At 44.8% G+C, this 13,668-nt stretch overlaps 1 long non-coding RNA gene across 1 annotated transcript; it reads left to right on the top strand.

Annotated features, from left to right (window-relative positions):
* The first annotated feature begins 363 nt into the window (after nucleotides 1-363).
* LOC125487175 lies at nucleotides 364-12,648 on the top strand. The gene is made up of 4 exons (XR_007265696.1): nucleotides 364-392; nucleotides 7,263-7,571; nucleotides 8,343-8,468; nucleotides 12,520-12,648. It is a non-coding gene; the product is annotated as an uncharacterized LOC125487175 (long non-coding RNA).
* The last annotated feature ends 1,020 nt before the right edge of the window (nucleotides 12,649-13,668 follow it).

A 13,668-nucleotide genomic window follows, 5' to 3' on the forward strand; every position in this document is an offset into this window, starting at 1 on the left:
CTTCGAACACTCTTTAAGCGACGGGGGGCGGTCAAATGTACAAACGCTGGGCTATCATTGGATGATTATAACAGCCCCCTCGCAAACAAACTGTCCAGTGTCTGTCTTTTATTGGTCTACGCAGCTGTCAATTTACAGGGATCTTTCTATGATTGAGTAATATTAGTGCCGGTTAAATGCAATCTACCCGGCTATTGGGCATTCACGTCGTTTATTGGATAATTCTAACGTCATTCACAGTGGCCTGGACAGTGATTGGATCGTCGCCGCCACAGGTGGTGACTCCGTCATGACGGCCGCCGATTGGCCGGCATTGCTGTCAACCATCCGGTAGGGGAGCGAACGTCCGGTGTCATGTTTCCGGTCTGAGGAGGAGACGGCGGCAGCGGCCGGTGAGCGGGCGCTGGTGGGGGAGATGGAGGCAGGCGGCGGCGGTGGCGGGACCGCAACCGGGGAGGGGGACGGAGGAACCGGGAGGGCGTAGGGAAGGGAAACGAAATGAAACAAGTCAGCGGGGTTTCAGGCCTGGAGGTGGGCGTGGGTCGGTGCCGCTGCAGCCGGACGGGTGGGGGAGGGGTGGCTGCAGGAGGGGGGGGAGGGTCAAGGTGGAAGGGGGTTGGGGGGGGGGGGGGTGTGTGTGGCAGGGAGGGAGTGGGGCTCAAGTTTGAGGAGGAAGGTGAGTGTGGGGTTGAGAGTCAACGTGGAGAGTAGGAGAGATTAGTCTTGAGTGTCAAGGAGGACGGGGGAAGATGCAAGAGAAAGGCGGTGAGAACAAGTTGAGGGTGTGGCATGAAGGGGAGAGGAGAAGGGTGGCTGACGAGGAGCAGATGTGGGTGAAGGAGAGGTGGGAGAGCTTTGAAGAGATGTTGAGGATGACGGGGAGGCCAGTGGAGCAAAGTTAAGGAGACAGGGAGGAACAATTTGTGGGGGTGGGGATGAGGAGAAGTGGAGGTGATGATGGAGAGTAGAGGGGGTAGGGGAGGTAAGAGTGAAGGATAAGAGAAAGGTCTGAGGTGGCGAGAAGTGGGGGAGGAAGGTGAGGAAAAGGGGAAGAGGAGGGTGCGGGAGTGAAATGGGGAGCTGTATCTCGTGTCCCTTGCAAACCTGTTGGTACCTGCCCCAATATTTGGTTAATGTCCCCAGGCATTATGCCCAAGTAATTAATTCGTGTATGTGCACATCACGTTTGAGGTTGTGGGAGGTGTTACAGGAAAGCCTGATCTGACTTCAAAACAAACAGTTTCAGTGTTTATTTTTCATGGGACAGGGTTTACATTCAGAAGGCCAGCACCAGTATATGTTGCCCATGTCTATTTGCTCTTGAGCTGAGCAGCTTGTTAGGTCATTTCAGAGGGCACTTAAGGGTTATCTGCATTGTTGTGGGTCTGGAGTCACTTGTAGGCCAGAACAGGTAAGGGTGGCATGTTTTCTTTGTTGGAGAACTTAATGAGCCAGAAATGTTTTTACAGCAATCGATAGTTTCCTTTGCTATTGTGAGACTGGATTTGAACATCAGGATTTTTAAGCACTTAGCAACAGGGACTGTAAAGTTGAACATAATTTCTTTATTTTTCTGCCTTCGACTTCTGTGTTTTGGTTTTTTTTTGCGTTTGAAGATGGCATTAGCGAGTGGTGACACTGTACAGCACTTTTCACTGTATTTTGTAGCAAAATACACGGGACAATAAAATAATGGAATTTAAATTCCAGCAGCTGTTTTGGTGGGTTTGAACCCATGTCCCTAAAGCATTGGCCTGCATCTCTGGATTGCTAGTCCAGTGCCTGTATCTACACTATCTTCCACAAATGTCAGTGAAACCTGTAGAAATATTATAAAATACTTGTGTTTTGAAAATCGTTTCGTGCTGATGAGATAAATATTGCTCTATAGAGTAGGAAACACGAGTGGCCTGTGTATTTCCTGATGACTCAATTCTGTGGGTACAAATGAATGAATCTGAATGTTACATAGATGTGCAGAATATACCTGGAACCTTGAGCTTAGAAACAGGCTATTCAGTCAGGCTGGTCTCTGCTATCAGTTTTTGTTTGTAGTTTATGCTTGGACATTAGTGTAATTTAGCAGATAAATTTCCTGCCTGGATGTTAGACAGCTATGAGATGAATGCTGCTTCTATGCTCCAGTTATCTCCGTTAGAATGGAGATAGCAAGAACTGCAGATGCCGGAGTCAGAGTCAATACAGTGTGGAGCTGGAGGAACGCAGCAGGTCAGGCACCATCAGAGGTCTAGCTATCTCCGAGCGACTGAAAACCTTGGTGCGAAACCTCTTCCAAGGATGCCCACCTTGAAGAAGTTGTCCTCCTCCCTCTGAAAAGACCTCAGTTGATCTCTCTGTCTCACTGCAACCCCCTGGAGATCTCCTCCGTCCTGAAGCTCTTCAACCTTGTAGTGAAACAAGCCCGTTAACGCAGCCACATCTCCCGCAGCCGGCTCATACCCCATGGACTCCAAGCAACGTTCAGACCAAATTTGGACCAAACCGCGACAACTGTTATGTACAGTACATCCAGGGCCACCAGAAACAATTTTTTCTGTGGATCCTCAGCTCCATACTCGCAGCCATGTGCCAGCATCTTCTCTCACTAGAGTCAGCCCTACCCCAGCTCAGAACATCTTTCCCAGACCTGCCAAGGACCTCACTGGTTTTCATCGTCAGAATGTTATTCTCATGGTGAGAGTGTTGTATCAGTTCCCACAGCTGTGAGGAGTGAAGGAGGCCTGTTCTCACCATCTTGCTGAGATTCTGCTCATCCTTGTTTTCAAATCATTGCAAGGCCTTGCCCCTCTCTAACCTCTTCCAGCCCCACAACCGACCCTCCAAGGTGCCTTCACTCCTTCAGTTCTGGCGTCTTGTACATTCTGGATTGTAGCCATAAAGAAGTTGAATCCCTTGTCAAGAGGAAGAAGGAGGCTTGTGTAGAGATGAGGCGTGAAGGCTCAGTTAGGGCGTTTGAGAGTTACAAGTTAGCCAGGAAGGACCTAAAGAGAGAGCTAAGAAGAGCCAGGAGGGGACATGAGAAGTCTTTAGCAGGTAGGATCAGGGAAAACCCTAAAGCCTTCTATAGGTATGTCAGGAATAAAAGAATGACTAGAGTAAAGTTAGGGCCAGTCAAGGACAGTTGTGGGAAGTTGTGCGTGGAGTCCGAAGAGATAGGAGAGGCGCTAAATGAATATTTTTCGTCAGTATTCACACAGGAAAAAGACAATGTTGTCGAGGAGAATACTGAGATACAGGCTATTAGACTAGACGGGATTGAGGTTCATAAGGAGGAGGTGTGAGCAATTCTGGAAAGTGTGAAAATAGATAAGTCCCCTGGGCCGGATGGGATTTATCCTAGGATTCTCTGGGAAGCTAGGGAGGAGATTGCAGAGCCTTTGGCTTTGATCTTTGTTGTCATTGCCTACAGGAATAGTGCCAGAAGACTGGAGGATAGCAAATGTTGTCACCTTATTCAAGAAGGGGAGTAGAGACAACCCTGGTAATTATAGACCAGTGAGCCTTACTTCGGTTGTGGGTAAAGTGTTGGAAAGGATTATAAGAGATAGGGTTTATAATCATCTAGAAAGGAATAATTTGATTAGGGATAGTCAACATGGTTTTGTGAAGGATAGGTCGTGCCTCACAAACCTTAGAGTTCTTTGAGAAGGTGACCAAACAGGTGGATGAGGGTAAAGCGGTTGATGTGGTGTATATGGATTTCAGTAAAGCATTTGATGAGGTTCCCCATGGTAGGCTATTGCAGAAAATACGGAGGCATGGGATTAAGGGTGATTTAGCGGTTTGGATCAGAAATTAGCTAGCTGTAAGAAGACAGAGGGTGGTGGTTGATGGGAAATGTTCATCCTGGAGTTCAGTTACTAGTGGTGTACGTCAAGGATCTGTTTTGGGGCCACTGCTGTTTGTCATTTTTATAAATGACATGGATGAGGGCGTAGAAGGATGGGTTAGTAAATTTGCGGATGACACCAAAGTTGGTGGAGTTGTGGATAGTGCGGAAGGATGTTGCAGGTTACAGAGGGACATAGATAAGCTGCAGAACTGGGCTGAGAGGTGGCAAATGGAGTTTAATGCGGAAAAGTGTGAGGTGGTTCACTTTGGAAGGAGTAACAGGAATACAGAGTACTGGGCTAATGGCAAGATTCTTGGTAGTGTGGATGAGCAGAAAGATCTCGGTGTCCGTGTGCATAGATCACTGAAAGTTGCCACCCAGGTTGATAGCGTTGTTAAGAAGGCGTATAGTGTGTTAGGTTTTATTGGTAGAGGGATTGAGTTTCGGAGCCATGAGGTCATGTTGCAGCTGTACAAAACTCTGGTGCGGCCGCACTTGGAGTATTGTGTACAGTTCTGGTCGCCACATTATAGGAAGGATGTGGAAGCATTGGAAAGGGTGCAGAGGAGATTTACCAGGATGTTGCCTGGTATGGAGGGAAGGCCTTATGAGGAAAGGCTGAGGGACTTGAGGCTGTTTTCGATAGAGAGAAGGTGGTTAAGAGGTGACTTAATAGAGACATACAGGATGATCAGAGGATTAGATAGGGTGGACAGTGAGAGCCTTTTTCCTCGGATGGTGATGGCTAGCACGAGGGGACATAGCTTTAAATTGAGGGGTGGTAGATATAGGACAGATGTCAGAGGTAGGCTCTTTACTCGGAGTAGTAAGGGCGTGGAATGTCCTGCCTGCAACAGTAGTAGACTCGCCAACTTTAAGGGCATTTAACTGGTCATTGGATAAACATATGGATGATAATGGAATAGTGTAGGTTAGATGGGCTTCAGATTGGTTTCACAGATCGGCGCAACATCGAGGGCTGAAGGGCCTGTACTGCACTGTAATGTTCTGTGTTCTATGTTCTATGCGAGAATAGCTGCCATGTCTTTGGTTACCTTGTCCTCAAACTTTGGAGTTACCTTCCTGCAGCTCTCCTCCACACTCTCCTCCTCAAACCTGTTCTTTAAGACCACCTGGTTAAACAAGCTTTTGGATAGCTAGCTTAATATCTCCTTATGAGGGTAGGTGTGGTAACACGCTTGTGAAGCTCCTTTACAATGCTTTATTACATGAAAGGTGCTTTGTAAATTCTGGTTTTTGTTTTTAATGTCAGCTAATTGGAGTCTGAGCTCTGGTCTCCCATTTATTGGATGGTGCACTGTGGGGTATGAAGTCTGCTCATCCTGCCTTCTGCATGAATGCTGTACCACTGATCTAAAACCTCCGTCATTCCCATATCAGCATGTAGGCCCCATGCGAGCTTCTAGAGACTGCTTTCCACCCTGCCTGCTCAATCCTTCTGTTTCCTTGTCCCTTACATATGCAACAGCTCTCTAGTAAAATGTTACTACTGTCTGCTTCAAGGCTTCCACATGACAGTGAGTTACCCACTCTCACCATAAGATATAGGGATAGAAGTAGGCCATTTAGGCCATTTAGCCCATTGGCTCTCCCGGCCATTCAGTGAGATCATTGGTGATCCAAGAATCCACTTCCTGCTTCTTTTCCTCATACTCTTGGTCTGCTTACTGTTTAAAATCTGTATCTCAGCCTCGAATGTTCTTAAAGACTCGGCCTCGAGCTCTCTGGTGAAGAGTTCCATAGATTCACTACCGTGAGAGAGAAATTCCTTCTCATTTGTCTTAAATGGGTGAGCCCTTATTCTGAGATTACGTCCTTTGGCCTAGATTCTCCCATAAGCGGAAGTAAATTTCCGGCTAAGACAGTGTCTAGTCCCTTAAAAATCTTGCATGTTCCATTAAGATCCCCTTGCATTCTTCTAAGCTTCAATGATTACAGGCTTAACCTCTCTCCCTAACTGGGATCAACCGAGTGAACCACCTCTGGACTCCCCTCAATGCCAGTATGTTTCCTTACATGTGGAGCAAAACTGTTCACTGTACTGTAGGTGTGGTTGAACAAGTGCCTCGTACAGTTTTAGCAAGATTTCCGTATTTTATGTTCTATTCCCTTGCCTTCCATTTACACTTGCCTTCCCTACAACCTGCTAAAGTGTATGCTAGTTTACCACTTCTTTCAAAAAAAAATGAAATTCATTGTATTTGAGCAGAGCACTGGGGTTACTTTCTGGTGGAGAATGTGACCAAGGAGAAAAGAAATGGCCAGACGGTGAAAAAGAGAAGGAAAGCAAAACACTGGTTGTTGATGATCAGAAATAAAAACAAAGTGCTGGAGAAGCTCAGCATGTCTGGCATCATCTGTGATGAGAGAAACACTTTGAGTCAACTGTGACTCCTCAGAGTAGAATTGCTGTAAGAACTAACTAAAAACTGAAAGAACTGCGGACACTGTAAATCAGAAACAAATATAGAGATTGCTGGAAAAGCTCAGCAGGTCTGGCAGCATCTCTGGAGAGAAATCGGTTAACTTTTCAGGTCGAGTGACTGAGGAGCTTCTGAGGCAGGGTCACGTGACCTGAAATGTTAAATCTGATTTCTCTCCACAGATGCTGCCGGACCTGCAATCTCAATTTTTGTTCCTGTAAGAACTGTGGGTTTACGGAGAGCTGACTGGAGCAAAAATAACACCAGTTGACCTCAGACCAACACTTCATCTGTGTTAGTTTCGAAGGGGCTACTGCCTGTGACTTGGTCTCTGCAATTACTATAGGCAATGCTCATTCTTGAAGTGGCACACACCCTGGGTGCAGATGGACATATTGCAAACAGCAAAAAAAGCCAGGGCATTGAATTAAGTCAACACAGAGTCTAGGTTAAACCACAGGTGGACCACTGGGTGCAGTTCTGGCCTTTGCTCTAATGAAGGGCATTGAATCACTGGAGAAGGTGCGTTCGCAGAATTGGGAGAATGTGACTTGGGAAAGATTGAATAGACTTGAGATTTTTCCCCTCAAAGGTAATAGACCTGAAAAGTTCCTCAGAATGGAGTTCAAAAGGCAAATGTGGAGAAACTAGTTCACAGTGCGAATATCCTGAGTCTCTTTGTCTGCTTCTGTATTGAATCGCGACTGTCGGGCAACATGCGTACTCTCCCACAGTATTGAGCATTGAAAGAAAGAAGGAATGTTAATTTGTGTCACCTTTCACCACCTTGGGACATCCCCTAATACTTCACGACAAATGAGCTACTTTTTGAACTGCACTCACTGTTGTGTGAAGTGCAGCACCAATATGTACGCAGCAAATTCTCTCAAACAACAGTATGGTACTGACCAGTTTGTGATGTTCTCCAGCTTCCTAGGGAATAATCACCCTTGCTCTCATTTCAGATAATGGATGCTGAATGATACTGCAGTTGCAGCGCTCTCGTTGGCTAGGAGTTTGTAGCTTAATAAAACCACAGCTACAGCTTCCATTGGTTTATCATCAGGTCTAAATGGCTGGTGTGGGTACAGAGTGAGACTGTCCATGTTCCTCAAGGAAACTGTTCGGAATTACATTAGTTTCGTTCTGTTCAGTGTTGGCATGAAAAACAATTCTGATTGAAAGACCTTTCCTGGTGTGCATAATCGGGAAAGTTTAAACTGTGCACAAAGCTGTACAAAACCGAAAAAAAAAGTATTGGAATTCTGTGACAGGTATGTGAAAGAGAAAAGATTTGGACGTTGGCCTTTCAGAAACAGAAAATAGTAGCAAGGTAGGCCAAATGGCTCTTCCTTCAAACCTGCTCAGTCCCCTGTTCCCAGTTTATCCTCATACCCTTTGATCCCTCTAGCCCTAAGAACTACATCTAACTTCGTCTTGTAAACATTTAATGATTTGCTGTCAACTTCTTTCTGTTAGAGAATTCCACATGCTCCCCACACTCCGGATGAAGAAATTTTTCTTCACCTCAGTCCTAAAAGGTTTATCCCCATTCTTAAACTATGATCCCTGATTCTGGTCTCCCCTGCCATTGGGAGAAGCCTTCCTGCATCTAACTGGAGATACCACCTCATTCTTCTAAATTCCAGTGAATATAGAATCATAGTATCCCTACAGTGTGGAAACAGGCCCTTCGGCCCAACAAGTCCACACTGACCCTCAGCATCCCACTCAGACCCATCCCCCTATAACCCACCTAATCTACACATCCCTGAATGCTACGGGCAATTTAGCATGGCCAATCTACCTAGCCTGCACATCTTTGGACTGTGGGAGGAAACCGGAGCACCTGGAGGAAACCCACGGAGAGAATGTGCGAACTCCACACAGACAGTCACCTGAGGCTGGAATTGAACCCTGGTGCTGTGAGGCAGCAGTGCTAACCACTGAACCACCGTGCCAAGTCCTGACTTATCCAGTTTCCCTTCTTAGATTCCTGCCATCCCAGGGCTCAGTTTGGTTAATCTTCTTTGTACTCCCTCCAGAGGCAGAACATCATCCTCGGATCAAGAGACTTGAAACTGCATACCATACTGCAGGCGTGGTCTAAGTAAGGCACTGTGCAGTTGCAATAAGATATTCCTACTCCTGAAATTCATCTCGTTGTAAAGGTCCGTGTACTATTTGCTTTCTACACCATCTGCACCTGTATGCTTGCTTTCAGCAAGTGGTATACACAGCTATCTGAGTCTCCTTGCAGCATCCCCTTTCCCAATCTGTCACCATTCAGATAATCTGCCTTCCTGCTTTTGCTACCAAAGTGGATGACCTCATGTTTATTCACAAAACACTTCATCTGCCATGCATTTTCCCACTTACTTGACTTGTCCCAAATACACTGAAGAATCTCTACATCTTCCTCACAGTTCAAACTCCCACCTAGCTTTTGTCATCTGCAAAATTGGAGATGTTACACTTAGTTCCCTTATCCAAATAATCAATATATGTTGAATAGATGGGGTCCAAGCATTGATCCCAGTGCTGTGCCATTGGTGCCTGTCTATTCCACTCTTTTGTTTCCTGTCTGCCAACCAGTTCTCTATCCTTGTCAGTACACTAACCCCAATCTCATGTGGTTTCATTTTATTTTACAATGTTCATATCTGAGAAGGAATTTCCATGAACATAACTTTGATCTGTCTTCCCATTAGGGATGGGTAATGAATCCTGGCCCAGCTATGGGTGCCTGCAGCATACAAATGGATTTTTTAAAAAAAGGTCCAGTACGGTTACACATGCTCTCCATTAGCTGATTGAAAGCTGGAGTTGTTTCAATGCTGGACATTTTCAGAATGCACTGTGCATCTTTTTGTAATTGTACTCGATTAGAATTAACTTACCTCGTCAATTTGACTGGGCTCGGCAGAAGCTGGACTTCTCTGCCTAACCATTTGTGCACTGATTTGTTCCTTAAACTCTTTGCAGCCCTTCACCTCCCCTACCCTGGATTGGTGTGATCTGCCCATGGTCCGAACAGCCCACCCAGGAACTTGGCAAACCTGTTTGGCAGCACTAATGCTGCGTGTGTAAGGAAGGACCCCTTGGTGTCGCCAGTTTGTCATTCAAGAGGCTGGCCATCACCGTTAAATCTGCATTGTTGGCTCCACTGGCCGGCGTAAATTATATCTTTTTGATCGCTGCTGGAAGAAGGGGACCTGGATTTAGTTGAATTGGCCTGTGAGCATGGGTCTCCTAGAACTGAATATCAGCCATTGGCTTTTTCAGTATGCTCCAATGGGAATGTTCAATTGGTACACAGTTTTAACGTAGACATTTTGAGGCCAAGTCGCCTTTAAGTTGTGACCTCCGGTGAAATAGTTTACGTTTAGAGAAGATGTCCTCCTGTTACTCGAGGTGCCAGAGTATTGTTCATGAAGTGCTTTTCTTTCCCCCTCCCACCACTTCCTGCTTTTGCCTGGTGCCAGCTATAATTCAGGGTGTTTCACTCTGGTCCCACTACAGGGTCTTGGGGACAAAACCTGTGCTGACCTTCCTGTGCAGTATTGTGAGCGTGCTGCCTTGTCTTTCAGGTGAAACATTAAACTGAGGTAAACGATCCCACTGCATTATTTTGAAGGATTTTTTTATAGTCCTACCAATATAATTCTTCAAACGACATCACCAAAAGCTGCTTATTTGATCATTATGACAGTGTTGTTTATGGGAGCTTTGTCTAAACTGACTGCTGTTTCATATATTACAACAGTGACTAGACTTCAGAAGTAATTAATTGTCTTTATTAATGACCAAGGACATGAATGTTATTGCACAAATGCAACATGCATCAATAGTCTGAATAAGCAATATTGACATTGTGTGTAATTGTATCTTTATTGTAAGCATCCTTCAGCAGTGCTGTGACATAACGTGCAGACATTGAGGTTGGTTTTCAGGATAGATCAGCACTGATTGAATGGCCTGCTTTGTCTTAGGGTCAAGCATCTTGAGTTTGTTGGAGCTGCACTCATCTAGGCAAGCGGAGAGTATTATATCACGTTCCTGACTTGTGCTTTGTAGATGGTGGATAGGTTTCTGAGGTGTATTATTTACTATAGCTATGCTACTGGTACTCTGCTAATGGATCGACTGAGGCATTATAGCACGTTTGAATGATGCTGCGGAATGTGAAGCGTGCTAATTTGTTCTTCTCCATTGCACCATACCCATGGCAATGTTAATGAGTTCTCGGGTGTGAGCAGCTACTTGTTTCTGAAAACGTTGTTTCTGAAATTTTTGGCCAGTTAAAATTCCTGAACTGGTTTCTTTGCTGCCCTCAATTACTTCGCAACATTCCTGAGCACAGCTGTAACTCCACTTGGCTGTTCAAACTGGACAAAGTCTAACACATCAAATCCAGGGCAGCTTTTCCTGTGCTGACTAACTCCCGCTGTGGAAGCTTGCTTTAAGCTGAATGGTGGTGAAGACACCAAGTTGCCAAAGGATTTCTCTTGGCTCTTTGGTTACAACAGTGCAGCATAGGAGTTTGGAATTTGAAGCCCTGATTGCCATGAAGTGAATGGCAGCTTCACAGCTTTCTCCTTTGATTTCCTGTAGAAATTGCTGATGGGCTCAGTGCTATTAGCACCAATAGTTTAACACCATTTAGCACCAATTTTGTTGGAGATGCTTTAATCCACTCAATGCAGGTGAATATTCTCCAGGTACTTAACAAACATTGATCTCTATTCAGTAGTCGAGGACTTGAAGGGCTCACTGATCAAATTAACTTGATTTTAAGTTTTATAAAATAAGTGCATGTGCACACTCTGATCACACTAAAATAATGTTCACTCAATTTCTATTACTCATTTAATTAACATTGAGATTTCCCATATCTGGATTTACAGATTGATGTTAGACAATGCCAAGAGCAGGCAATGTGTTAGAACACCCCATTTCACAGTAATCAACCAGTGGTCTGCACGGTTAATCTGGGAAGTATATTGGACTGCAGTGTTGAAGAAGATTACACTGTTTCTCATGGTAAAGGTACTGAATCTTATTGACTGTCATCAGGTGCCAGTACTTCAAATGGCTGGTCATTCAGAATGTGAACAGACTTAAGTCCACTGTGGGTGTATTATGAATCCACCTAAAAGGACGAGCAGCAGATGCATGGAACATCACCTGTAAGTTCCCTTCCAAATCTCTCTCCTTTCTGACTGGGAACAGTTGTTATTCCTTCGCTGTGACTGGGTCAAATCCTACAACTCCCTAACAGCATTGTCGATGTACCTGCACCATGTGGACTAGAGCAGCAGAAGGCACCCCCACCTTGAGAGCTTTTAGGTATAGGTATATAACTGTTGGCCAGCATTATTTTTAAACTGGTGCTCTGAGGTCACTGACATCAAATGGGAATTGAACCTGGCATTCTTCTGGCTCGTTTGGGTTATGGCTAGACTGATGGCAGAAGAACCTACTTGCGGAGGGAATGAAAGTTGTGGCAATCACTCTTGTCAGGTGGGCCATGTCATTCTCTGAGCTTCTGTATGCTGGCAAAGGGTTGCACCTGTTCATTCTTTTTCTTTCCGTTTCCTGAGGACAAACTTGCGTTCTTCAGGTGAGGTGACAGGCTCTTTAAGCAGCTGCTAACAAGATGCAGAGGTGCAGCTGGAGCTCAGTCTCCACATAATATTTTTCCACTCGAGTACACTGCAAACCATGCTTTAGCTGTGTTTCCGTTAACACTTTCTCAGATGGAGCTTTTCCTCATTGTGCTACTAAGCGATATACAATGAAATGGTCCAAGTCTCTGTCCCGTGCTGTTGGAAAGAAGCAGAGGCATTCCAGTAGGATTTAACCCCCGAATGGTGGTGAGGAAGGAAATCACCCAGCTTTCCTTCCCGCCTTCGTCTCCCCACTCTGCTTGGGATCCCCTTGTTTTACAGGCAGCTGGTGTTTTCACTCCAGTGATGCCTGCAGGGCTGTTCTGGATGGCTTGCTTTTTTTGCTGAAATTTGAATCCTCGGCTATTTTTTCAGATGTCAGAATGGTGCTTTGCACAGTGTGCGCGCTTCTGGAACTCTGCCGCTTTGTAGGTGCTGATCATAAAGCTTAGCAATAAAATATACTTTTAGCTAAAACTCCCTTGCTACAAATGAATTGAGCTCATTTGGTAACAAAAAATGTGCATTTGTATTGCACCTTTTGTATCCTCAGTATCTAACTGTTGATGTACAGTCAAGGCTAATGGGTGATCTGATGGGGATGTTCAAGGTTACAAAAGTTCAATAAGGCAACCATCGAGAAGCCGTTCCCATTTGTAGGACTGACCTGAATTGGGGGGCCATGAAGGTAAGATGGTCTAATTGGAAATTCAGGGAAAACGTCTCTACTTGAAGAATATGGCACTGCCTACCACAAGATCAGTTGAGCCGAATAGCATAAATAAAGTGAGCGAGCAACAAATAGGATATGTTGGAGTTAGGGGAGGCTCGAATGGAGTTTGCTATTGAGTCAAATGTCTTGTTTTGTTTCTGTACTGTAAATGGACTGCAAAGTTTTGTATGTGCAAGTGATTGCGAGTTGATAGCAAATGAGGCTTATTTAAGGTGAGCAATTGGTAATCGTGCAAAAAATAGCAGCAAACTAGGGTATTTACAATATAAACACTGGCACAAACCAGTTGGGCAGAATGTTTGAGCTTTAAATGCTTTATAATATTATACATCCCCGATTGATAACACTTCAAAAGCTAAACAATCAGCAAGGTCCCACAAACAGCAATGAGATGATTCACCAGTTCCCATGTTAGTTGGTAGGCTGTAGAAAACCCCTACTTAAATGTGCCCTGTGTTTTTTATGTAAACAAATGGAGCTTTTTTTTTGGTGTTATCTGATTGATGGTACCTCTAGCAATGTTGCACTCCATCAGAATTGCTCTCAAATATTAGCCAGGATTATGCACTTAGATTTTTAATGGTCTGCTGTAACTGATGCTTCCTGACTAACCTATATTTAGATATGCTAAACCTGAAAACCCTGCAGAACTGCAGCTGATACTGTACAAGCTACTTTTGGTAATTGGGTCTCCTCATTTGTCATCGCTTTGCTTAAAGTGTCATTTTTCTTGAGAGTCTAGACAATGAATTTCAATGAACTATTCTGAGTGTTCCAGCAGATGTTTAATTCAACCTGTGTGCTTTTATCAGGAGATCCTGGATAGTGGTCAAGAGAATGAATACTGGCTCTTTTTTTTCCCACACTTGTGACTTCTGGAGCACTATTGAAATACCTTATGACACCCTGACTAAAGCCAGCTCGCTTGGCAGAGATCACTCTGAAACCTGTGGCTTTCCTGGTTTTCTG

This window comes from Rhincodon typus, chromosome 37 (genome assembly GCF_021869965.1).
Source record: "Rhincodon typus isolate 14 chromosome 37, sRhiTyp1.1, whole genome shotgun sequence".
Taxonomy (NCBI): domain Eukaryota; kingdom Metazoa; phylum Chordata; class Chondrichthyes; order Orectolobiformes; family Rhincodontidae; genus Rhincodon; species Rhincodon typus.